Source organism: Ictidomys tridecemlineatus, chromosome 10 (assembly GCF_052094955.1).
Source record: "Ictidomys tridecemlineatus isolate mIctTri1 chromosome 10, mIctTri1.hap1, whole genome shotgun sequence".
Lineage (NCBI taxonomy): Eukaryota > Metazoa > Chordata > Mammalia > Rodentia > Sciuridae > Ictidomys > Ictidomys tridecemlineatus.
Window position 1 is genome coordinate 31,020,091 of NC_135486.1, and position 24,619 is coordinate 31,044,709.

General features: G+C 48.8%; 1 protein-coding gene across 2 annotated transcripts in view; it reads right to left on the reverse strand.

The window, feature by feature from the left end:
- The window catches only part of Syt2 (synaptotagmin 2), a 113,092-nt gene that overhangs the window by 67,103 nt on the left and 21,370 nt on the right, over positions 1 to 24,619 (reverse strand). The window contains exon 1 of one of the 2 annotated variants that reach the window (XM_078022602.1): positions 21,257 to 21,383. The exons of the other annotated variant lie outside the window; for it this stretch is intronic. The gene's annotated coding sequence lies outside the window, so the exon portion shown is untranslated. Of the gene's footprint in view, positions 1 to 21,256; positions 21,384 to 24,619 lie in introns of those variants that run through there. 2 annotated transcript variants of the gene reach the window in all.

Genomic DNA, 24,619 nt, shown 5'->3' on the forward strand with positions numbered 1-24,619 from the left:
GAGGCCTTAAGCAACTTAGCAAGACCCTGTTTCAAAATAAAAAATATAAAAAGAGCTGGGGATGTGGCTCCGTGTTAAGCGCCCCTGGGTTCCATCCCCAGTACCAAAAAAAGAAGTACTTCTGCATAGGTCTCGAGTTCAAATGCCATTAGAAAGCCCTCTATAACATGACACTGTCACTACTTGCATAAATTAATGCTTTGTGTTATCTTCATATTCAAACTTCCCCGATGGGCTCCAAAATGCCTCCTTACAGGTGTGAGTTGTGGTTGTTGTATCCATTACATTCCTTTTATTCTAGAAACTTCTTCAGGTGGGGCACTGGGCATATTATTATGTCATTCATCAGTTGGACAAAGCAGGTCATTTGTCCCACATTCCAGATTGGCCCATTGCTTCCTCCTAGGACCATTCAGCTTCCTGTAAACTGATGCTGGGCTCTAACTGGAGGCGGATCTAGTGCTCGCCACCATCCCCTGTCTCTCACGCTCAGTGCCATCAGCCCCAGGCCCTACAACCTTACTAGACTACTTGTAACTCTTGCAACACAGGCCCTTCTCACACCTCTGGGCCTTTGCACCTGCTGTTTCTTGGGTTTGGAACATTCCTTCTTGTGCCTGCCTTGGCTACATGTAGCCGAGTGGAATTTAACTGTCTTCAAGGACTCAGCTCGGCCCTGCCTCCTCCCAAGCCTCCATTCTGCATGGGTGCAGCCCCTCTGGAAGCCCACACTGCCTGCTTCCCCACCCACCCTCAGCTTTGTACTAACCCGTTTACCTCATGGATCCCCGCGCCAGACTGGGAGCTCCGTCGCAAGACTTTTAGTCCCCTCACTACACCAGGTGCCTCCCATGGCGCTTGGCAGGCACTGAGTATTTAATCTGTATTTACAGAGTGGATGTAACCCACCTGGCAATGACACTGGACTCAATTCTAGAAACATCTTCAGGTGGGGCACTGGGCATACTATGAGCATGTGGCAGCAGCGGCGGTGGCAGTGGGGACCCAGGGACATCTAGCTAGGCTCCCCTCAGCAGGCTCCCCCACACTCCAGCCACTTGCTGTCCTTCAGTATCCGGGCAACCGACACTCCCCAGGCAGGCTGAGGCACATCCGCCCTGGGGACAGGGCCTGTGGGAAAGGGCAGAGTCCCATGGAGCAGCAGCTCTGGGGACCTGGCAGGGTAGGACGTCAGCCACCTTTAGCATTTGCTCTTCCACCTTCAGGTGTCTCCTCTGTGCAACGCAGGTAGGAAAGATGGGCTCACCCTCATGCTGAGCTCCCCACCCAGGGGACGTGAACGCAGAGGAGGCAGTGGAGGGAGGGCCTTCCATCTGCAGCAGTGGACTCCAGGGCCCTTGTTCCCCTGAAGTCCAGCCTCAGCTCCTCATTCTGGCTCACGCTTAGCCAGGAGGAAGGGTCTCATCCCCATCCCATTTGGGTCCCTGAGAGCACATGACCCCAATGGGCCCCAGTTTCTCCTTCACTGCCCCTATTTTTACATTTTCTTTTTTTTAAATTAATTTATTTATTTGAATTAGGTATATATGACAGCAAGATGCATTTTGATTCATTGTACACTATTTTTAGATTTCTAATCAATTGCATTGAGATAAAATCCCAAACACACAATAAAACACTAGTTTGTGTTGACTTGATGAATCGTCAGTGTATACCCACTTCACCACCACCCCAATCAAGATGCAGAGCATTTCCATCCCCCCAAAATGTCTCCTGGGCCTCTGTGCCCTCCAGCCTCCTTCACCCCGCCCCGGGTTTGTGCTTCTTACCATAGAGCAGGCTCATCCGTTTACAATGCCCTGTCAATGGAATTCCACGCTCACACTCACTCCCCTGGGCTGCTTCCTGTGCTCAGCATAATTATTTGGACATTGACCCATGGGTGGCAGGAAACCAACGTCTTCATTCTTTTTTATTACTGAATATAGTATACCATCGCGCGAAGTGCCAATTTCAGTTTGAAATTTTAATTTCAATTTGAAATAATGTGAAATGTATTCATATATACTCTCTTGTCCTTCCCACGGGCTCCTGTTCTGCATTTTAAAAGGCTGAGGAGTTTGTCCCTAGGATGAAAGTGGGAAAGAGGGGGAAAGAGATTAAAAAGGAGAATCTTTGCTTCCACGGCTCACGGGAAGCACGAAGTCAAAGGTAGCGGGGCTGTGTCCTGCCTGGAGAGAAGCTGAGCCAATGACTTTCTCTACTCCTTTTCGATCTTCTGATTCCCCTTCTGGGTTAACATCAGAAAATCTGAGGACCAAGCCAGGCAGCGTGGTCCCCACCTGTCATCCCGGGAGGATTCTGAGTTCAAAACCAGCCTCAGCAACTTAGCAAGGCCCAAGACCCTAACTCAAAATAAAAAAATTAAAAGGGCTGGGGATATGGCTCCATGGGAAAGTGCCCTGAGTTCAATCCTAAACAGGAAAAAAAAAAGAAAGAAGGAAGGAAGGAAGGGAGGGAGGGAGGGAGAAAGGAAAGAGAGTGTGAGCACCTACTATATTCTGAATCCCAGGAAAAGAACTTATGACCTGGATTCTGCCTCAAGTCACTTGTCAGGGAGGCGGGCAAATAACCCATGATGACTTAGGTGCCCACGGTGGACTGAAGCAACCAAGAGAAATGTCAGCTTGGGGACCTGCGTCACAGCCGTCCGATAGAGTCAACAGCCGGCAAAACCAAGGCTGCCTTGAAAGGCTGTCATCGCAACTTCCCAGAAGGCCTGAGAAAGGGCGTTGCTTCCTGAATGGCACCTCTTTCTCCACAATCCTCTCCCCTTCTCTACATTAAGGTCTCTGGGAGGGCCTCAAAGCACATCTTTCTCTTCTCCCATTTGCTCTTCCTTCCCTTCCCCACATCTGACACTCCCTCCCCTTGGTTCTTTTTTTTTTTTTTTTGGAGGGTAGGTACCAGGGATTGAACTCAGGGCACTCGACCACTGAGCCGCATCCCCAGCCCTTTTTTATATTTCATTTAGAGACAGGGTCTCACTAAGTTGCTGAGGCTGGCTTTGAACTCTCGATCCTCTTGCCTCAGCCTCCTGAGCTGTGGGGATTACAGACCTGTGCCACCGCGTCCAGTTCTCCTTGGTTCTCCACTCTCTCTCCCCACACTACTGTCATCAGTGCAAAGTTTTTACTTTTATTATTTGTGATACGTAGGGAAGAGAGTTTTATCTTCATAGTTCCTAATTCAAGAAGCAAAAGAAATGGACATAAGTTGATTTCTTTAAAGAGTTACCTTTTTTTTTAATGAGTTAATTTTTCAGCAGCTCTCAGCAGAAAAAAAAAATTTTTTACCTAGTTCCTGGCCCACATGATGCCAAACAACTAATTTAACTTAAACTTGCCCAGTGATCTGACAGCTTGACTAGCTGTTTCAGCAGAATCAAGAGCCAATCTGCTCGTCAAAATGGCAATATTCTCCTGTCTCAGAGAAGTTTCCCACCAGGAAACTGGGACAATCTGGTTTCCTTCTGCACAGACCAATCCTGGACACTCAGGAGCCCTGAGGTTCTACATTTCCTTTATGTCCTATAATGAGATGAAGAGAGGCCACGGGGAACTAGAGTCATAGAGGAGAGGGGACTGCAGCCAGAGAAGCCACTTGAGTTAAGAAAAGAAGGGATTCTCCCTTCCAGTCTCAGTCAATGCCTACCTGTGTTTAAACCTGCCCAGAATACTGTATGTCTTTATTTTATGGGGCCCATCTAAGTAAGCCCCATGTGGACTTAACTAGCTGAGTCCACAGTAAGCTTCTCAAATATATTCAGGAACCTTGCAGCATTACCAAAGCCCATCTAGTGGATCAACAGCATAACAATGGACAAACATAGACATTTGGGTGGGAACAGAAGAGAAGCAGGAGATCTGGAGTTCAGTCCACCCAAATATAAGGACATGGAGTCTGTTGGACAGCTCCAACGGCCACCCATTCACAGTCGCAGACACAGGTAAATGTCCACTCACACAGCTCCTGACTCTCACACACATCTGTTTGTATACCCAGATACACACTTATAAGCTGTGGCTAAAACACATAATATCTGCTTTGAATCTTTTTTTCAATACAGTCTAAACCTCCCAGGTGTGATGTGGGAGATAAATAGAATAATACGTGTGAAAGCACTTTATAAAGTTTATGGCACATTACTCAAATAAATGCAAAAATATCGCTGGGATTGTACTTTCATTCTGCATTCAGTAGGTATAGTAAAGACTGATAGTGATGGTTCTAGGTAGAATTATTATAAGATTTACAAGGTTTAAAGACTCCACAACAAATAAGGAGAAACCCTTTATCTGAAGAAAGGAACATAACAACACCCACTTATTGCGTGCTTACCAAATGCCAGGGCCCAGATTGCTATCCTGTGTAGTGTTCTGTTTAACCCTTGGAGCATTCCGGAAAGGCAGGTGTGGCCCATTTACCCGAGGAAAAGTGGTTAAATAATTGCATAAAAACTCATCTCTTGGCTAGATACAGTGGCACACGCCTGTAATCACAGTGATTCAGGAGCCTGAGGCAGGAAGATTTCAAGTTCAAGGCCAGCCTGTCTCAAAATAAAAAACTAAAAAGAGCTGGGGATGCGGCTACCTCAGTGGTAGAGCACCTCTGGGTTCAATCCCTGGTACCATACACACGAAACTCGTGGCTGCCAAGGGACAGCACTAGGATTGGGGCTGGGGTCTATCGTCTCCAAGCCCATCCACGACTGTACAGAGCAACCCTCAAAGAGAGGGAGTCAAGGCACTGACGAAGGACCTGGACAAGTCTGCATCTCCCATTTTGGAGCCACTTATTTCTTAAAGTAGAGACCATGAGGAGGCCTGAGGTGGAAATGACAGGAGGAACATCAGTGGAGACGGGGAAATATGTGAGAGTAGCTTTCTACATCTCAAGGTTGTGGAGCCTTCAGGAATTTTGGAACCCGTTGCTGTTTCTGAAAGTCTGGGGTTCAGTCAACAAATTCAGTGTGCTTTGATTCCACACAAGCCACGCAAAATACCACAGCTAGGCAGCTACTAACAGAAAATGAGACATTGTGAGTGTCATTGGTAGCCAAAGTCTTTGTCTTTCTTTAAACTCTGCATTAAAGTACTCCTTAGAAATACTAGTTAATTGGAATGGAACCACTATTTGACCCAGTATATCCCGCTCCTTGGCATATACCCAGAGGACTTAAAATCCGAATACCATGGCAATACAGCCACATCAGTGCTTATAGAGGCTCAATTCACAATAGCTAAACTGTTGGACCAACTTAAATGCCCTTCAATAGATGAATGGATAATACACACACACACACACACACACACACACACACACACAGGAATATTACTCAGCCATAAAGAAGAATGAAATTATGGCATTTGCCAGTGAATGGATGGAATTGGAGACTATCATGCTAGTGAAATAAGCCAATCCCAAAAAGCCAAAGGCTGAATATTCTCTCTGACATGTGGATGCTAACACACAATAAGTGGAGGAAGGAAGAATAGAAGTTCATTGGATTAGAGGAATGAGGGGAAGGGAGGGAGGATTGCGATAGGAAAGAGAGTGGAATGAATCAGACATCACTTTCCTATGCTCATGTATGGACACACAACCAGTGTAACTCCACATCATGTACAACCTCAAGAATGGGATCCCAATTAGAGTAAGTCATACTCCATGTCTGTGTGATGTATCAAAATGCATTCTGCTGTCATGTATATCTAAAGAGAACAAAGTTTTTAAAAAAGAAAGAAATACTAGTTAATGTCTAATTCTTGTCTTTAAGAGATTTGGGGACCACAGTTGAGTAGCAAGACTTGACACACCTCTGTCACTCAGTCACCGGGCCCAGGAGCCCTGGTTTCTCTCTCAGGGCATAACCGAGGCCCTGCCTCTGCCTGCAACAGCTCGTCCTGGTCACAGGTCCAGACCCACCGCATGATGGGCTACCCAGCACCCCACGCTATCGGCAGCATACATGGCTCCCTGTCAGAGGCACAGCACTGATGAGGGAGGGGGCCATGGCAAAGAGGGAGGGAGACGCAGAGAACAGCCTAGGACGTGCTGTTTTCCCCGAAGCTCAGGAACCTAAGAGAGAAGCGAGACTGACGAGATGGGAGGATGGCGTGGACTCCTGGGCCCTGCATCGCTGCCCTTCCCTGGCACCCACAGACCCACTGGCTGAAGACTGCTGAGGCCCTCCTGGCCCCAGCTTGGCTGAAGGACCACAGAATCCCCGGCCCCACCACCAGCCATCTCGGGAAATTAACACTCTGCCTTTAGTCATTTAACGTGGAGAAGATGAAGGGGAAGGGGAAAGGGACCAACTGCACTGGGCACTAAATCAAGATTAATGAAGTTCCCGCCAGGATTAATTACTGCGCTCGCTGGGAGCCGGGAGCGCACCGTGGGCCTGGCCATCAATAATGGCCACGTCTGGTTCTGAACAACATGGGTGGGATAGGATGGGTGACTTCACCGTCCCCACACACCGATGTCTGAAAGCAGCTGTAAAGGAAGTAGCGTGAAGGGAAGGCACCTCCCCAGCCCTGGGTCACCGCTCTTGGTTAAAGTCCACCGCTTGTGTGTCCCACTGTTTTGATCCATACAGGCTCTGACGAGCCGTGCACAGCCACAGGTGTCACCCATAAGACAAGGGAAAGTACTCGTTCAGTGACCTGTGGGCGCAGCTGAGTTTCATCATGGCTCTGCCTTCCAGACACCCTTCCTCCTCTTTCTGGATCCTAAGGGGGCATCACGCTGAGCTCCCTGGGGTCCGAGGGCCAGCTGGGCCTGGGTCTGCTCTCGTGCTCAGGTCGGAGACAAGCAAGGCCAGTCAAAGGTCTGGCCAGGTGCTTAGCAGCCCATCATTTCTGCCAGCCATCACTCTCCCGAGGAAGCAATCGGACCAGAGACGCATAAAGGCCTTGCCCACTCATCTCCAGCAGCTTCACATCATCGCCACTGGTCCCCAACCAGTGTGGGGGGAACAGGGATGAGAGGAGCCTCTCCTTCTAGAAACAAAACCGTGACCATCCTCTCTCATCGTGGGAAACAAACAGGTTGGAGAAAGAAGGAGAATCGGAGCCAGCCACATGACCCATGGTGGCTTCAGAGTCAGAGCCAGAGAGAAAGAAGTGTGATTGCTACCGCTTTCCTGGGACAATTCACGGCTCACGACTCTCGGTCTCCATCTCCGCATCAGGGCTGTGGATGGCCAAGTGCACCTGGGCCGGGACAGACAGACCCACATTCAGCGAAGGGAAACTGGGTAATTAGGAGCAACCTTGCCTCAGAGGTCAACTGAGAAAATGTTAGTGGGATACAAAAATCATCTTAGCAGCATCTATGACCTAACACAATGCGGAGGAAACACTGGGTTGAAGTCCGGAAGACAATAAAAACCCAGAGCAGTGAGTTCAGACAAAAGTGCTTGAGCCCTGAGGGCCTTTGTTCATCAGGAAGAATCCCTGAGAAATTCAGCAGCTGCCCGCTTTGCCCTGTGGCAGCCTCTGGGGTAGAGAGATAAAAGTCAGTGCCCAGGGTCCACCAAAAGGGGGACCTTGATAACTACCTGTTGTTTTAGACCAGGACTCCAACAGGCTCATCCTCCACACACATTCTAAAATGAAAGCAGATGGGCTTCTGGGCTGTCTTTTCATCTTGGTCATGGAAACCTAAGCCTTGAACTTAAATTAAGATGCCCGGCACTAGAAATGCCCCCAGGCACCCTGCAGATGCCAACAAGATTCTCTCTGGATAAAAGAGAAAATTAAAATAAAGGGAGGAAAAGTCCTCTCTGGAGGAAGATAGCAAATGATTTGACAAAAAATAAAAATGTTCTTAGCACATAATTAAAATAAACCAAGGACACAAAGAAAAAAGAGACCTTGAAGAAGAATTGTATGAACTACAGGTAATAAAAAGAGGGACAGGGACTCCAGATATTGGAATTAGTAGATATTGATCATAAAACAATCAAGCTTTCCATTTTCAAGTAAATAAAAAGTTAATTTCAGCAGGAATATGAAAACTGAAATTTGCCATATGACAGCTTTGAAACAATGAAATTATATAGGCTTCTAGCTGATAAATGTTATGGAATGAATATGTGTATGTTGAAACCTTAACCCCCAATGTGGTGGTGTTTGGAGGAGGAGTCCCTAAGATATAATTAGGTATAGATAGTCATGAAGGTGGGGTCTTCATGATATGAAGAAAAGAGAGACACAGTCCACCCACCATTTGATTCAGCCAAAAGTTAGCCATCTGCAAGCCAGGAAGAGGACCCCCACCTAGAACCAAACCGGTGAGTACCTTGATCATGGACTTCCAGGCTCCAAAATTGTGAGAAATACATGTCTATTGTTTAATCCACTCAGCGTGGGGTATTTCATTTTAGTAGCTAGAGAAGACCAAGACATACAATAAAATAACATAAGAATTTAATGGACAGATATGACCACAGATTTAACACAGCTGAAGAGAAAATTAGTGAACCGGAAGAGACATCAGAAGAAATGGTCTACCATATAGTGGCAAAAACTGGGCAGATCTAGGGTAAAAGAGGATTCAATGAGAAGAAAACATCCATTTAATTGGAATTACAAGCAGAAAATAAAGAACAAGAAGAGATCCAAGGTCATACTGGGAGAGATAAAGACTGAAAAAGATTTCCAGAGCTGATAAAAGACATTCAAAAAACCCAACAAAGAGGCTGGGGTTGTGACTCACTGGGAGAGCACTTGCCTAGCACGTGGGAGGCACTGGGTTCGATCCTCAGCACCACATAAAAATAAATAAATAAAATAAAGGTATATAGAAAATAATCTACCAAAAAAGAAAAAAGAAACCCAGTGAAGAGAAATTCAAATCAAAACTACTTTAAGATTTCATCTCACTCCAGTTAGAATGGCAATTATCAAGTATACAAGGAATAATAAGTGTTGGTGAGGATGTGAGGAAAAAGGCACACTCATACATTACTGATGGCACTGCTAATTGGTGCAACCACTCTGGAAATCAGTATAGACATTCCTTAGAAAACCTGGAATGGAGCCACCATTTGATCCAGCTATCCCACTCCTTGGTCTTTACCCAGAGGTCTTAAAGTCAGTATACTGTAGTGACGCATCCACGTCAATGTTTATAGCAGCTCAATTTACAATAGCTAAACTGTGGAAGCAACCTAGATGCCCTATAACAGATGAATGGATAAAGAAACTGTGGTATATATACACAATGGAATATTACTCAGCATTAAAAGAGAATCGAATTATGGCATTTGCAGGTAAATTGATGGAGTTGGAGAACATCGTGCTAAGCGAAGTGAGCCCATACCCAAAAAACAAAAGCTGAATGTTCTCTCTGATAAGTGGATGCTGATCCATAATTGGGGGCGGGTGCATGGAAAGACTGGAGAAACTTTGATTGGGCAAAGGGGAGGGAGGAGAGGGAAGAAGGCACAGAGGCAGGAAAGATGGTGGAACAAGATGGACATGGTTACCCTAGGTACATGTATAACTGCACACGTCGTACCAGGCTACATCACGTACAACCAGAAAAGTGAGAAGTTGTGCTCCATTGTGTACAATGAATCAAAATGCATTCTGCTGCCATATATACCTAATTAGAGTAAATAAATAAATGAATTAATTTTAAAAAGAAACCTAATGAATCCTAAGCAGGAAAAAAAAAAGAAAAAGAAATTCACATGTAGACGTATCATAGAAAAACTGCAAAAAACTAAAGAAAAGTATCTTACATACACAGAGACAAAACACCCAAGCCAGCAGTTAGGAGGGCAGTCGACACTCAGGACATCTTACTGTTCAGATGTTCACAAGTGTGTCAACTGAGTGCAGGCAGGTTCCACCCCCCACCTGGACGTCTGAGCCTGTGGACGGGGCAGGAGGTAACGGAAAACTTTAGAGATGGAAAACTAAAGGAAATAACAAATGAGCACCACCCAAGTGTGGAGGTGGGCCCTGGATTTATTAGACACAATAATAAAATGATCTGGAAAAGGGGAAATGACTGGGCTGTAAGTACCATTAAACCTTGCTCAGAGGGGCTGGGGATGTGGCTCAAGCGGTAGCGCGCTCGCCTGGCATGCGTGCGGCCCGGGTTCGATCCTCAGCACCACGTACAAACAAAGATGTTGTGTCCACCAATAACTAAAAAGAAATAAATATTTAAAAAAAAAAAACAAAAAAACCTTGCTCAGAGATTGAAATGAGAGGTCTTCTAGAATAACCAGGATGATCTCACAGGCCTGGGCGTATCGGATCAGCTTCAGCCTTGGAACATGTCCATTAAAAAGCAAGGGAAAGGTGGGAGTGTGGCTCAGTGGAGGAGTCCTTGCCCGACATGCACGAGGCCCTGGTTCAATATCCAGCCCCAAAGGCGGGTGCAGGGAGGAGTTGAAAATGGACCAAGCAATAGCATAAAATCATGGACCTGGAAACTCAGTGACATTCCAAGAAAGAAGCAGCAATTTGTGTCTGAATTAGGCCCAAACAAACCAAAAACCATTGATGCTTGCTTGGTCTTGGTACCTGCAAAAAATAGTTCAGAGTGAGATTCTCAAGGAGTGTTCTACCTCTCAGAACGGGTCAAAGGAGTATTTCTGTGTCAAGAAGACCAACACTTAACCTTGCGCGTGGGAGGGGTGCAGACAGCTCAGGCTGGAAGAGCGCATCACCCAGGAGGCCACTTTTACCTTGGGGTGACCTCCAGGAAGAAGAGGTGCCCACATTCTCACCTCCCTCCCTCCTCCCAGGCAATTAGAGAGCCCCAGGGGCTGCACAGATTTACTACTCCGTCTCCACCACCGTCTCCAACCACCTCTAGTTCCTCAGCCTTTAATGCATTTTCTACATCTGTACAAGATTTATTCGAAGCAGAGAGATTTATTTAGCACATTCATGCTCAACAGAGAGGACAATTCCTCACAGAGCTCTGATCTCATTTGTCGTTAGAAGCCTGCAGGAGATTGCTCTGGTGATGGGCGGCGAGGGCTGGCTGGTCCTGGGCCAGAGTGACTGTGTGAACATTTACATAGATGTGTAGCACAGGGAGACCTGCGTGGGCAGCTGAGTGTGTACCTTGTGTGGGTACGTGTGGGAATTTCTGAAAAACATGAAAGCAGAATTGTATTTAATTTGGCATGTGCCCAGATGTCAGCGTGGCATGTTGGAGTCGGGGAACATCTGTGTGAAGGTCTGCATGTGATGTGCACACATGTGTGCCTGTAGGAATGTGAGCTTTAATAAGTGCATGCCAGTGCCCCACCTGTAGGTCTGGTGGGGGTACAATCCTTCCTCAGCCTCTTTCTCAACAGTAAACCAAACGATCTCCCCCAGCCTAAAACTTAAGAGTTTCCCCCTGTACTTAATATAAAAATCACAGTTCCTTCACCTGACCTTTAAGGTACTGGGCAGACTAGACCTGCCCACCTTGCTGACCTCTCACTCCCCGTTCTCTTGCCTTCAAACGCTTCTCTGGTCATACTAATGTCCCCTCCACCACTATGCTGGTTTCTTCCAGAGCCAGTCCCTCTACCTGAAAGGCTCTGCCCCCCCCCTTAATTCCCCGGCCCCTTTGTACAAGCCCAGTGCTGGCTCAGCAGGAGGGTCACCCCCACCCCCACCCCGTCAGTCTGCTCCATTGCCTTCTGAGCACTTGCCAGCCACTGGAACTGCCCTGATCAGACCTTTACCTTGACTATTGTCTGCTGGTGTCTCCCAAGAAAGTGTAAGCTGCGTAAAGAGGATCATTGCCTTTTTGGTTATCACTGTGTCCCCAGAAATGTGCTTGGCACATGACAAAGCTCAGTATGAATCTATTATAAGAGAATCCTTGGAACACAGGGAATGGAACCATCATTTGACCCAGCTATCCCACTCCTTGGTCTAAACCCAAAGGACTTAAAAACAGCATACTACAGGGACACAGCCACATCAATGTTTATAGCAGCACAATTCACAATAGCTAAACTGTGGAACCAACCTAGATGCCCTTCGGTAGATGAATGGATAAAGAAAACGTGGTGTATATACACAATGGAAAGTTATTCAGCATTAAAAGAGAATAAAATCATGGCATTTGCAGATAAATGGATGGAGTTGGAAAATATAATGCTAAGTGAAGTTAGCCAATCCCAAAACGCCAAATGCCAAATGTTCCTCTGATTTAAGGATGCTGATTCATAATGTGGTTGGGGTCGGGGGCATGGGAGGATTAGAAGAACTCTAGATAGGGCAAAGGGGAAGGTGGGGAAGGGAGGGGACATGAGGGTAGGAAAGATGGTGGAATGAGATGGACATCATGTATGAAGACATGAATGGTGTGGCTCTACTTTGTGTACAGAGATATGAAAAATTGTGCTCTATATGTGTAATATGAATTATAATGCATTTTGCTGTCATATATAACAAATTTCTTTTAAAAATCTATTGAATGAGGACAGTATATGTGCCATCAAATAAAGTACGTAACAGAAAAATAGACACAGTGAACATTTGAACTTGTTGGGCATGTGACTAGAGACAGTCCTCGTGGCCATTATTTAGTGTACAGCCATGTATTCAACAAGTAATTACTTCTCATCGACCGCACCATACCCAGATAGCCCTGCTCTCACCGGGAGGAGAAACACAGTAAATAATTAAAAATTATGCTCAGCCTTGAAGGCAGAGCACGGAGCTTTAACAGTACTTGAGGAGACGTGGTGGAGTCGGAAGCTCAGCAGAGGCTTTCCGGAGGGCGAAAGTCACAGCTGACAGCAGCAGTGACCTGGGAAAAGCTGGGCTTCTCCATCATGTGTAAGTCCACTCGCAAACCTCCTCCTCAGAGCTCCTGAATCCCAAAAAAGCACTTCCAGGATGAAAGGAGCATTCACAGGTACCCCGCTGGGGTCCCCTCTGGCCTCCTGGCTGGTCTCCCTCTGCCTGCCCCTCCTCTAACCAGTCCAGACTGCCAGGCTCAGCAGCCAGAGCACCTCAGGGCCAAATTCCAGCTCCTCCGCTCAGCATTGGAGGCACCTGTCCTCTGGCCCCAGCTTCAAGAGTCATTCTTCTAACCTCTTCCTAGCACTTGCTGAGGGTTAAGTGCTAAATACGTCATGGCATTTCATTTAACCCTCCCTGGGCAGGTATTCCCATGCCTATTTTACAGATGGGGAACTGAAACTTCCCCTGCCCACCATCTCACCAGGAAGTGGCAGAGTCAGGTCCCGTCATTGACCTGCTCACTGGAAACGCCAGTCTCTCCAGGGTCCCTGCCTTTCCACCCCTGCACCCTTCCCAACAGTCAGTCCAGTGCCTTGCCATCACTCCAGCCTGGGAGCTTACAGGAGGTCAGGCTGTGGCCTAAGCCCTGGCAGATCTGCCTTCTCCCCTCCTCACCCAATTCAGAGTTGGCCTGGGTCTCACGCCCCACAATTAACACACGCTCAGTGAGCCAGGTGCCCTTTGGAGAAGTGGAGACAGGAGGCTGATGAGACTCCCTCCTGGGCTGGAGGCCGCCACTGGGCAGAGCACCCTTCCCGATGCTGGTTCTCAGCTCCCAGCCAAACCGACCCCACCCTCCCCCAACTGCCCTACTCAGTTCATAAACCTTCTTGCAGTCCACGGTTCCCATGTCCTCTGGGAATGGAGGATTGGTTTCTCAAGAGCAAGAGCCCTATCTTGTATTCTTCTGCATACCTGACAAATCCCAGCACACAATCCCTCCCTCAACTTACACTCACTACTTTCCTCTTTCCCTTTCTTGCTGAACTAACACTGAAACAAGTGGCAGAGTCTGCATTTCACAGCAGATAACCACGACTGGTTTTGCATATTAGCCTTACCTGCAGAAGACTAAGCTGAACCCAAATTCATGATATGGCTTGAGGCTCTTCCCAATACCAGACCCGAACCCCAGCCAGGACATACGTAAAAATTAAAGTTCAGCTCTAAATTTCATAAACACAATGTTGAATGAGAAAAAAAAAAAGTCAAAGAATATAGACTACAGCCAGGTGCGGTGGCACACACCTGTAATCCCAGCAGCTTGGGAGGCTGAGGCAGGAGGATCAAAAGTTCAAAACCAGCCTCAGCAACAGTGAGGCACTAAGCAATCAATGAGAACTGTCTCTAAATAAAATACAAAATAGGGCTGGGGATGGGGCTCAGTAGTCGAATGCCCCTGAGTTCAATCCCCAGTACCAAAAAAAGAAAAAGAATGTAAACTATGAAATCTTGTTTAGATAAAAATTTTAAGCACATATGTGGCAGACTGTTACTGCCCATCTCACATGTTCTTCATATAGAATAGGACTTAAACATTGAGAGAGAGGATATGCCCCCTTTCCTTGATAGATTGGATAGATTCTGTGACCCATAACTGGTGGCAGAAGGGATGCTACATACTAAGGCAAGGTGATGGAATCGGAACTCATCTCTACATTCTTCCCCACAGACACTTCTTCTTGAGGCCCAGCCGCCATGCTGTGAGGAAGCTCAAGCAACGAAGGGAAGTTCAAAGGAAGAGATCAGAAGGCCCTGCTGAGCTCCCCATTTACAGCCAGCACTGACTTGACAGCCACATCAGTGAGCAATCTTCAAAGTGGGTCCACCGGAGCCTCAGTGAAGCCAACCATGTGCAGAGAGATGGACCACCCTGCTGAGCCCTGCTCAAACTGCAGTCTTCTGAGCAAAGCAAATGATTTTGACTGGTTTGTATCAAGTGTTCAACAGGTGTTATCAGGCAATTTTTGCCCCAGGTTTATGTTTTTATACAACACACCAAGCCAATACTGTGTGATTTATAAAGTATGGATAGTAAAATCATCAGGGGTTCTTTCAAAGATGTAGATAGGGAATAAGATTGGAGGTGATTTCCAACAGGATTCTAGCTGTACCTATGTCATACAAAAATACCTATATTTTCTATAAAGTAGGATGAGTGCATATAGTATTTATGTTGTTTGTTCAAAATATATAGAAAAACAACTGAACCAATATCAAGAGTTGTGTTCTGTGAAAATGGGTTGTTATACTTTTCTGCTGTCTTAACTTCTCCCCCCCAAAAAAATTTAATATGGTAATTGTAAAAATTCTCTATCTACGATCTATGTGAGTCCACATTTAGATTCTGTGACTTGATATGTTTCTGCCAACATATCTCCAACTCTCCACCTCTTTTCCCCCCTCTCCATCCTGAGGGTCAACCCAATACCCCCAGGGTCTCTGGGACTCTACTGCCTTATGGCTTTCTTAATGGACTCTCTCCAGACTCTCTCCAAGGCTTCCTTCCTTCCCCATCTGCCCAATCTCACAGGGAAGGGGACAGTCCTCAGTCCTTGGTGAAGCTGTCCCTCCATATAGCCCTTCACCAACTCTTCCCCACCTCCACTAGGACCCTGCTCAAATTATCCCCAACCCCTCTTCTACCTTCCACTTGCCTCACCTCTTCTATCTACATGTAAGTTCAAGTTTATCCCATTTATAAAGTAAAACATAGCTCCTCCTACCTACGCAGCTCCACCACTGTTCCCCGCTGCTACACTCAGAGTTCACTGCTGATCCATGATCCCACAATCCAACACAATCTGTCTCTGGCCATCCTTAGCCAATAAAACAGCTTTGCTTTCACTGAGGTCCCCAGTGGCCTCCAAAGGGTAAGTTCTCAGAGACACTTTCTGCCCCTGCCTTGTTGCGATGCATGGGCTCTGGACAAGGGCCACACTCCCTTCTGCTCTCTCTCCCCTATCTGGAGCAACACATCTTCTCTCTTGCTGCCATTCTCTTTCCTCCATCTTGGCCTCCTCCTTGTTCTTACTTGGTTACTTGGCCTCTTGACCCAAGGATCGCTGCTCTCTCCCTTCTCTGTCCTCCCTCCAGCTCCTCTTCCCAAGGGTGAGACTCCCTCCCTTCTCCCTGAGCTGATGCCTCTCCTGAGCACCTGACCCAGACTTGCAGATGTTTATCAGTAGCTTCCACACAGTCACTGCTTTACATATATCCCCCAAAGTTCCCATGTTGGAAACAACCCCCAATGCAACAGTGTTGGGAGGTGGGGCCTAATGAGAGGTGACTAGGTTATGAAGGCTCTGCCCTCATCAATGAGTTAATATTCTTATCACAAGAGTGGGCTAGTGATTGCATGATATGTTGCTACAAAATCAAGTTCACCTGGTCTTGCTCTCTGGTGCTCAGCCTGTCTTGCCCTTCCACCTTCCACCATGTGATGATGCAGCACGGAGTCCCTCTCCAGGTGCCAGCACCATGCTCTTGGACTCCCCAGCCTCTGGAATTGTGCACCAAATAATTTTCTGTTCCTTATAAATTATCCAGTCTCAGGTATTCTGTTATGACCTCAGAAAATACACTAAGACAGCTGTCCCGGAAGTGCTTCAAACTCACCATGCCAAAACTAAACTCACTCTCATCCTTCAAATTAAACCTGCTGCTCCTCCTCCCTGCTCAGCTGAAGGTGCCATCCCTGAGTTGTCTGGTTCAGGAATCATCCCAGGGCTTCCTTATCTTTCATTTATTCCCACTCATAACTGGTTAACAAGTTTGGTATGTTATTCTATTCTTCCTAATTATCTCTCAAATGCAGACTCCATCTCCCAGAGGTCCAGACCCTCATCATTTCTCACCTAGATTCCTCGATTATCTCCTGACTGCTTCCCCTGCTGTCTGCGCTGCTTCCCTCTAACCAGGAATCACGTCTCTGCCAGAATAAACTTTCTAAAATGCACATCTGGTCATATTGCACCCCTGCTTAATATCCTCCAGTGGATAAAATTCACATCCCTCAGCCCGACATTCCACATTGCTGCCCTTCCTGATCTAGCCTCAACCCCACTGGTCCCTCTCTCATACCCCATGTTTCCTGGAGGCCCCAGTGCTGAACTTGCCCTTCTGCTTTTTGTTCTCTCTGCCTACAGTACCCTCTGTTCCTCAAATGACCTCAACTCCTCCTTCAGGACATTCTCCTCCTTCAGGACATTCTCTTTTTTGTGTGTCATGCTGGGGATTGAACCCAGGGCCTTGTGCACACGAGGCAAGCACTCTACCAACTGAGCTACATCCCCAGCTCCCTTCAGGACATTCTTAAGCATGACCTCCTCTTCAAGTCCACCAGTTCTTCCTTGTCCGACTAGTGACTCCAGCCCCCAGAACTTCCTCCTGTCCTGAATTAACAGTCTGTGTGGCAGTTTTCCCAGGACACATGGCCCAAAGCAGGAGCCATGGCGATTGGCCTCTGAATCCCCCAATCCAGTACAGGGTCTGCATGAAGTTGGGGCTCCATACGTGTTGGCTAAATATAGAACTTCCCTAAATTCAAACCTGAAAATTCAGAGGATTCAAATCCATATAGGCCGTGATGTCATTGTGACTAAAATATGGAACCAGTCCCTGCCTCTAGAAGTTGGAGCAAAGAGGGCCTGACTATGGCCTCTTTGGGAATGAGATTCCTTTCATATATAGGATATATAGTTGGGAATGATGTTTATTGCTGTTTTGGCTGGTAGGACAAGGGAATGAGGAAGGAATGGGAAGGTGCCCAAGAAGAGAAAGGAAGAATTATCCACCTAACTACCCAATCACATCATTTCCACACTTCCAACCTTCTTCCCGGCCTCTCCTTGCTTTTCTTCATTTAAGAACGTTCCCAGAGTTGAAGCCTCAGCCCACGTCAAACGCAAATGGTGTCCAACCAGGCAAGTCCTGAAACAAAGGGCATGCACACAGAGGGCACGGGCTCCCGAGCTCCCACACAATGCACGGCCACCACTGCTTGGGGTAGACACTGGGCAAATAGGGCTGGGCCAGACTGGGATAGGACAGCAGGTGATCTTGGGGGCAAGGCAAGGTCCCTTAGCAAACACTGAGCCATTGGCCCTGGAACACAGGTCACCCTCACTCCAGGTGCCCAAGGCCCAGTGGTATGATTGCCTCTGCCGGGTAGGGGTGGGGGCTCTTCCCAAGTCCCTGGCTCAAATGCAGTCTAGCTAGTGTCTCAGTGAAGTGCCAGGTCATCTGACGGCCAGATCCTCTGGCCACGCCTCCTCCTCCACCCCCACCCCACCCCCACCCCACCCCTCCACCCCCGCCAACATCAGGACCCACCTTCCTTCCCTTCCTGCCCCAACCCTCCCACCCTCCTTGAGCCCACTCAGCCACCCCCTGACCAGAAGGCTGCCTTGGCGACCCTCCCTCAGGCCCAATGGCTGCAGAGAGGGAGCAGGAAGCGCTGAGGGGCCAGGGAAAGGACAGCGAGAGCCAGCAGCTGCAGAGGACTCTCCTCCGCCCCACCGCCCTGCCCCACAGGTGTCTCGTCTTATTTAACTGGAGAATCCCCAGGGCAGGGTCCTTAACTCCTCCAGCACGGCTGCAGACGGCGAGCACTCAGGAAACGTTAAATGGAATCTCTAAGAGGCTCCCCACTGAAGGCCCTGGATTCGCAGGGATAAGGTAAAAGCTCCAGATCAGAGCTCAGAATCTTCAGCCAGGAGGCCCCGGATCAGAGAGGAGCAGGACGGGACACCTTCCAGAGAGAGGGCAGGTGCGTAGAGCCCTCCTTCAGGCAGTGATGCTGTCCTCTGGGAAAAGGGACGCAGGGCCTCAGAGGGCCCCTGAGATGTGGCACTGAGCCTTTCCTCCTCCCTTCAGGGACAGCAGCACCAATAAGCAAGCTGAGCATTCAGAGGGGGAATGATTCACATCTCCCCACACAGCATCACCAGAGAGGGGGGAAGCAGGGTGCCTGGAACAGAGGTGAGCCATGCTGCTTCCTGAGAGCCACTTGAGCCTCCACAGGGATGAAATGTGAGTCCCTGACCTCATCAGCCTCACTTCGGATCAGACTACCTCCTAATGAGGGCCACAGTAACCCACAGAGACCTCCCACCCCTCAGCCTCCCTGACCCCTCCCAGGAGCCCACACTTGCTCCAACACCACCTCTGTGCTCCCTGCCTTCAGTTGCTGGGGAGACTGACAACCCAGATGGACAGTAGCCCTCACTGCTGCATTCTGATCCCCCACCCAGCTCAGAGTCAGGCACATAGGAGGCACCCAGGGAGGCTGACTGAGCCATCAGACCTGGTGGACAGGCAGGGCATGCTGAGGCTGCCCCATGACGTGACTTCTGGCCACCTCCTCCCTCTGGACTCCAACACACAGCAGGAAACACGGAGGCACTGATTTCTTGGGGAGCTTGGACATGGGTGCACCAAAAGTCAAATCACAAGATCAGCCAACAATAGAAGAGGTGTCACAAAGCAAAATATAATTAATTGCTCCAAGAGGCTGGCAGACAAGGGCTGAGGCCGGGTAAGAGGAACCATAGTGAGCTGTGGGAAGGAGGAAAGGGTTCCAAGAAGTGAGGGATTTAACCTGGACCTTCAGTAAGAAAGGATTCCCAGATAGCATTCCAGGTGAAGAGCACACGTGAGCCAAGGAGCACAAGTGGCCAAGTACCGAGTGGCGTGGGCTGGATACAGTCTCACCTGACCAAGGGGCAGGCTTCCCAGGGTGGGGAGGATGGGGAGATGAGGATAGAGAGCCAACCTGCAGCTGGGCATGGCCCAGGCTCTACACAACACACAAAGCAAATGTGACACCATAGGGAGGTGATGGTGGGATCCTGGGAATGTCACATTAATCAGCTAGATCCTAGGTTCTGAAAGCATCCCAGCTTTTCTACTTTAGGAGGAAAAGCACAAGTGAAGTCTTAGCACCTAGGCCTTCAACACAGGTGGGCTTCCTACACACCAATACATATGCAAAAAACAATTCAGTTCAAAAATGAGCAGAAGACTAAAATAGTGTCTTCCATGAAGAATATCCAAATGGCCCACAAGCAAATGGAAGAGGCTGGACTTTTTCAGTCATAGGTGAAATGCATGTTGAAATCAAAAAGAGTGACAGCCTCTCCACCCATCACCAGTATGGCTAAAATACAAGACAGAAAATACCAAGTGTTGACAAGAATACGGGTGCAGCAGGGACTCCCCATCACTGCCCATGGGAGTGTAAGTTGGCACAAGCATTTTGGAAAATACTCACCCTGCAGTGACATACAGACACACCCTGACCTGACAAGAGAAAGGCAACTACCAAAAGGTATGTAGAGGAAGTAAGCTTATAGTGGCATTAGTAACAGTAATGGACCCTAACTTGAAACTCCACAAAATGTTAATGTTAATGAACATTGAGGTACATTGACACAGTGTAACATGACAAATTGATGAGAATAAATACATAACAGCTACATGAAACAGCAAAGTGAATGGCACAGATATAATCCTGGGAACAAGCCAATTACCAAAGAGTCCATGCCATATTATTCCAGTTCAAACACAGGTCAAGCTAACGGACAGCACAGGACACCCTGGCTGGGGAAGCTGAGGCTTCTCTCATCCACCTGGGATGGTTTCCTCCCTCTGGGGTGCTGGAGAGGTTCTCTTTCTTCATCTGGCTGCAGGCCACACAGGTGTGTTCTGTTGGTGAATATTCATTCGTCCAACTCTACACTTAAATCGTCTGTGCACTTTTCTGTATATATATTTCAGACTTTTAAAATATTATATTTATTGTACGTATTGAAGGTGTCCTGCATGATGCTCTCATGCACATCCACATAGTGAAATGATTGCTACAGGGAGGCAAATTAACATTGCCATCACTTTCCCCAGTCACCTGCACCTAACCTCCACTCTCCTAGCAAATTTTCAGTATATAATGTTAACGGTGGCCCGTGCTGGACGTTGAATCTCTAGCTTTATTCATCTGCCATGATCCTACATAAACATCTGGGCAGGGGCATGAAATGCTCAAAAGGTGTTTTTGGAGAGGTGGCTCCCTGGGGGGAGTCTGAGCTCTCCAAGAGGGAGACGGAGCCTTTGACAGATTCAGGCTCTGGGGTTCAGCCCTCTCCTGGCAAACCTACCTACTGGAAAAGTGGCTGCCAGGACACAGTGTTATCACTTCCTAACGAGTAAAGTAAGATGAAACGGAGCCTCTTTCACGCTCCTGGCTGGCCTTAGTCATCTCTGGGCAGAGACTGTAAACAGGTTATGAGAACAGAAGGGCTGCGCTTCCACCAAGATGTGCGCATCCCTCCGGCCCCATCCTATTGCCACCATGGCACACACCGACAAGGTTCCATTAGCAATGAGGAGAATCGATGGCCTTTAATTATTCAGATCCAGGCATCGGGCACTTTAAATACACCCATTCTTACCTCCAGACTTCTAGAGTCCCATTCTTCTAGAAATGTGAATTCCGGGTCTCCTGGTGTCTCCGGCCAGCGGCCACACTGGCATCATGCTTACTTAACACCCGGAGCTTCTTGCCAGGTACCACGCATCTCCTCACTGTAGCACATTGAGGGGTATTTGAGTGGGAAAGAAAAGAAAGTTTGGGGGAAATGCTTCCCCAGGAAGCTATTGTTGGGGTAAGGTGCCCACACTCTTCCTCCTTAATGCTCTGTTGCAAAATATGCTGCATCTTTATTTCAATCCACACTGAAGCAAATTTCAGGGCAAATTTTGTTGCCTGTCACAGCTCAGGGGAGAAATGAATGCACATTTCCCCAGCTCCATTAACTAGGGAAACAGGCGCACACTGCTGGAAGGCATGTTCCCTGCCAGCGAGAAGAGGGAATGAGATCATCGGAAATGGTCTCATAGGTCCTGGGCACACAGCCTGCAGGTACAGGCAGGCCTCAGCTCTGCCTCCGGGTGGGGGGGGGGGTCGAAGGCCGGGAGTCTGGGCAGGTCCGGCCACATGTGTCAGAGAGTGCCTCAGCCCTGCCACCCTTAGTACTGGGGCACAGGTCCTCCCTGGCCCTTCCTGCCCCGCCTCCTTCTCCCTACCACTCTCTCCACCCTAACCTCAGACGTGGACAAGCTCTCGAGGAAACCGTGAGCCCTCAGCTGCTCCCTTCCTTGAGCTAAAGTCCTGCTGCTTGATGTCTCCATGGGACAAGGTCGGGTCGTCCTGAAACACACTCCCTGCACTTTGCTGAGCATGAGCAGACAGAACTACCTCACTCCTACCAATTCCTGCCACCCGTCATCTCCTATGGCCATTGTCCCTGACCCCTAGCTCTCTGCCTCTTACTATACCCTCCATGTTGTTCTCTATACTGCTCAAGTGCACAGCCTCCCTCTCCCTCTCCCCTGCCCCATGGAACCCAGCATCATGGCTTCTCTGGGCCTGGCCCTGCTCTCCGCCGTGTTGGTTCGCCCCTGCAGGCCTCCACCGCCCACTGAGGCTCTGCACACTCTGAACCTTCGTTCTTGGGATCGCCTCTGCTGCACACCTCCCTTCCTCTTGTCCATCTGGAAAATGCCAGAAGACGCCCCTCGAGGTCCTCCTGCTCTGGGAAGTCTCCTCCAGCGCCCTTGGCAGAACCTGCTGCTTCCCTGAAAGTGTCTGCCCTGCAGGTTTGGGGAGCGCAGCACTCACACATCTTCACTTCCCAGCACTTAGCAGAGGCCTGCCCCCCGGGGTGTGCACCATACAATGTTGGCTGCATGGATGACGAGGATCCCCAAGGCCCAGTCTAAGTGTCCTCCTCTCTGAAGTGTCCTTCAACCCAGCCCTTAGTTTCCTCACCCTCCTTGAATTCCAAAAGCCCATCTTGCTAAGACTCCCCAGGTGGCACGAAATGCCCTTCCCTGTGACGGGTCTGTGTGGCCGTCCCCTGTCCCTTTCCTGTCTCTACTTAAGGTACTCTGAATGCCACAGGCTGGGAGGGTCCACTCTTCTCAAGCCCAGTGCCAGGCTGGCTGTGGGGCAGAACTCAGCCCAGGTTGGTGACTGAGTGGCTGACACCAGAAGGGGGCCCTCTCTGTGGGGAGGGGGGTTCCCTGGGGCCAGATGCGGAGACAGGGAGCCCTGCTGGCAGACAGTGATGCCAAAAGCACGCGGGGCTCAGACGAGCAAGGGCTCAGAGGGCTCAGCGCATATTTGTTGTAAGATGGATCCTCCGGCCAGGCTTAGCGGCGGCACACACCTGTAATCCCGGCAACTCAAGAGGCTGAGGCAGGAGGAGTGCCAGCTCGAGTCCAGCCTCAGCAACTTAGGGAGGTCCTGTCTCAAAACAAAAATAAAAAGGCCTGGGGATGTGGCTCAGGGGTAGCATGGCCCCGGGGTTCAGCCCCCCACCCCCAGTGCTCACCTTAAAAAAATAAATAAGGATCTTCATCCATGGCATTAATTTTTCCCTTTGGGAACCTGAGACATAAAAAGATAAAGGCCCACCCTTCCTCCCCTCCATTCCTTCCCAAGTTCTTTGTTCCTGACACTGAAATGAGCAACAAAAAAAAATATCTTTTCAGTTCTCACAATACAGAGGACTCGTTAATGAGATGGGGACAGAGATTCTGGATGGCAACACCTCAGCCAGAGCCTCTTGCAGCAGAGGCCCCGGCAGGGGACCCCCTTCATGGCGGAGAGCAGGACTTCCTGTCACTATCACACTTCACTTCCTGAGGCTGGATTTCAGAGCAGACCCACACACACACCAAAAAAAAAAAAAAAATGCTGTCACATTCCAACCTGCAGTGTGAACCCAGGCACAGCACTTTACTCTGAATCTCCGTTTCCTTATCTGTGAAATGGACAATGTGATCTGCCATTGAAAGGCCCCAAACAAGGGTGCACCCCACCCTTGGCTCTGCCAAGGGCTCTCTCAGCCATTCTCCTCCATCCCCACCACCATAAGAGTGGAACCAGCTTGTGGTAAAAGCTCACTAAGGTCTTATTCATTCCTTAGCAGGGATGACCATGGATTACCATGCTGGGGCCTACCCCAGCGGGAGGGCCCAGGTCTGAAATAGGTTGAGTTGTAAATAGCAGGGGACAGCCAGCAGGTCCTCACTGTATCCTCCTGCAAGGATGTTCTGATTCAGCCCCCTGGACAGGGCCCAGGTATCGAGCAGAGAGATGTGTCAAGTTGGAATGAGAGATAACTATGGAGGGAGTTGGCTCCAACCCCAAAATCCTGAATTGCATTTTCCTCTCTGTTAAGCAAGCATTACTCATCCATCTCCCACGCCGGCGATGTTACCTGAGACCTTGAAGGGAGAGATCTGCAGCCCAAGAAACAGGAGGATGTATCTGGTGGCAGCAGGAAGGCCTCAGACTAGAGAGCAGGAACAACTTCCTACTGATGGAAGGAGCTTGATTTTGATACTCAGAAATGGATGGTGGGGTGCACCCTTGTTTGGGACCTTTCAGAGTCGGTGAGAGTAGACTGAGTTAAGTTGCTCATCCCTCAGGGAGGGATGCCTTCCTGTGACCTTCCCATCCAGCTTCCAACAGTGTTGGGAGACGTGTGAACGGTGTGGCAGAGGGAAGATCCAAAGCAGAAGACAGGACATGGTTCTCCTGTGGCCTAGACCCCATGGGAGGTTAAACCCCCATGGGAGCAGCCCCAAAGGGACCACATCAAGCATAGGAAGGGGCCTCCTGCAAGGCACCACGCAGCCAACCCCACCTCTGACTCTGGCCTGTCTCCTCCCTGAATCCCGAGGCCTGATCTGTGCTGATCAGAAGGGGCAGAGGCAGGTGTGACCGGAATCCTCTTAGCCCTGGA